This window comes from Penaeus japonicus, unplaced genomic scaffold, assembly GCF_977035675.1.
Source record: "Penaeus japonicus unplaced genomic scaffold, GWHDUDI00000001_assembly GWHDUDI00000006, whole genome shotgun sequence".
Lineage (NCBI taxonomy): Eukaryota > Metazoa > Arthropoda > Malacostraca > Decapoda > Penaeidae > Penaeus > Penaeus japonicus.
The window spans coordinates 36,312,147-36,314,646 of record NW_028234408.1 but is presented as its reverse complement, the minus strand read 5'-3'; the positions used below and the strand labels follow the sequence as shown (position 1 = coordinate 36,314,646).

Genomic DNA, 2,500 nt, shown 5'->3' with positions numbered 1-2,500 from the left:
TAAACCACGAACGACCACATTGCGTAGGGTTCTTCCCGCCTCACTCAGTGACCGCATCTTTTGCTATGACGTGATATGGCATTCATCTTATCAGTGACTCAGACTCAGCTTCATCATGAAAGAGCATTGCCACGTGACGCCGGTGAGTCATACCCGCCTCAATGACGTTGAATAGTTAACGACGTACAGGTTGTTGAGGGCCAGGCGCGGCGAAGGACATTTCCCTCAAAACATGGCGGGGGGGGAGGGGTCTTTCTCTCTCTCTCTCTCTCTCTCTCTCTCTCTCTCTCTCTCTCTCTCTCTCTCTCTCTCTCTCTCTCTCTCTCTCTCTCTCTCTCTCTCTCTCTCTCTCTCTCTCTCTCTTTCACACATATTCACATTTGCATGACAATTTCCAGTATAATATCCTGGTGTAGACACCCAACTTTTAACAGCCTTTTTTTTTATCTCTTATGTCTGGTTATGGCGGCGTCTATTGAGTCTCGCCCTTTTCTCATGGTAGCCTGCGGGTACAACACGAGGATGTGTGTGTGTGTGTGTGTGTGTGTGTGTGTGTGTGTGTGTGTGTGTGTGTGTGTGTGTGTGTGTGTGTGTGTGTGTGTGTGTGTGTGTGTGTGTGTGTGTGTGTGTTTGTGTTTGTATATGAGTGTTTGTGTGTGTGTGTGTTTGTGTGTGTGTGTGTGTGCGTGTGTGACTGTGTCGTGTGTATTATTTATGTGTATTTACTTGTCTATGCGGTGTTACATGCACAAAAGAAATGAATCAGACATAAATCAGCCAAGATGCAGATACCCTAGTGCCCTTAGACAAAAGGCCCGCACCCATAGACATTGGTACGGGAGAGACTTATCAGCCCCAACCACCAAAATCCGTCGCTATCCGCACTATCCCGTCCGCCAGTCTGTGGTTGAGTCATCGTAGTTCCAAGGCCGGGGGGGGGGGGGACTGACGCTAAAACGCAACATAGAGGAACCTTAGATTCTTTTCGGTGGCTTCGTTCATTGCGAACTCCAGATTTTTTTTTTCTTTTTTTTTTTTTTTTTTTTAGATATTCCTTTAAACGAGAGGACTGATATCCCTAGCACAATTTCGTGACCTAATTTCAAACTTAACTTCTTATCCATATTCATCCTTTTTTTTTTTTTTTTAGTAAAGGGACACTCATGTCAGGTAGCAGGTTTTCCCATTGTGCTACTTCCGTGATGACTACATCAGGATAGTCACGTTCAACAGGTAATTTCGTCTCGGTGATTGGCTACCCTGGTTCTTGGTCTTCTAAAAGCATTGGTGATGTCAACAGAGTGTGTTTCTGCTCGCCCCTTCCTCGTCTCTGTAATGAATAAAGATAGATATATATTATGATCATAAGGATTTGTTTGTGTTTTTTGATAAATTTTGGATGTTGATAATGATCATAACTTCATATTTCAATAACTATTGGCATCAATAATGTTTTCTTTTAATGACATCAGACTTTGCAAAAATCATACAGAAAATGCACATGTGTATCTAAATAAAGCTATAAATGACATAAACTCAACGTAGAATTTAATGTGACAAAATTTACAATTTTGATATACACCGTATACATCGATTAACTACTTTCTTAATGAGTAATAGATTTAACGAGTGGAAATTCGAATCACAATTAATCTTCATAAAGACTAATTAATGAAGATATAACTCTTCGAACATTTTTTTTTTTTTTCAAATCATATATCTATCATTAAAATCTTATTATAAAATGATTTAAATGAAAGTGAATATATTTCGCGATATGTGTGGCTTCAAATTAGGTGTTAAACTGAAAATTCTTTATTAATTTCTTGATTTCATTATCTACATATTTATTAATTTGTCACTTTATCTAATTCCATCTACGTATTAATAATTATATTGCTATAATACATAACCAACAAACTTACTTTAATCAACTGAATATTTTACAGCGAAAAAACACTGAATATAAAGTATATTAAATGTAATATTAATGAAGAACTACATAACTAAGTCCTATTAATCCAATTATATGAATAAAACAAATCGACCGCAGAGACGCGCCACAGAAGAATCCTCAGTCAGCTTTTGCATGACGCCATGATATATTCCATGAGTCATGCGTTTTCTACTTTCCACACTTCCAGCAGCTCAGCATGCGGACGTGAGTAACCGGAATAGGGATGTCTGTTTATGTAATCATCTACATCTCCAATATTACTCATAATATCCTGAGTATGAGTAATATACTGAATCTATCTTTTCTCTCTCGATATCTGTATCCCTCTATTTCTTCGTATGTATCTGTAATTCAGTATATTTTCTACATGGCGTAACAACATTTAAGATTTTAGATTTTTTATGTAATTTTTAAGAATCCTCAGTCGAAAATATACCGAAAAAATGAACGTTATTTCCCCATCAAAGAGCTTGATGTTGGCAGTTATTGCAAATAAAGAAATCATTGGATTAATGTATGTAATTACATGTAATCTTTTGCACC

At 37.4% G+C, this 2,500-nt stretch overlaps 1 long non-coding RNA gene across 2 annotated transcripts in view; it reads right to left on the bottom strand.

Moving 5' to 3' along the window:
- Nucleotides 1-1,205: 1,205 nt before the first annotated feature.
- LOC147471714 (uncharacterized) overlaps nt 1,206-2,500 on the bottom strand; it is a 3,056-nt gene continuing 1,761 nt past the window's right edge. The window contains exon 2 of one of the 2 annotated variants that reach the window (XR_015191115.1): nt 1,206-2,500. This exon is cut by the window's right edge and continues 1,024 nt beyond it. This is a non-coding gene — a long non-coding RNA (uncharacterized LOC147471714). The other variant, XR_015191116.1, reaches the window with a different exon arrangement.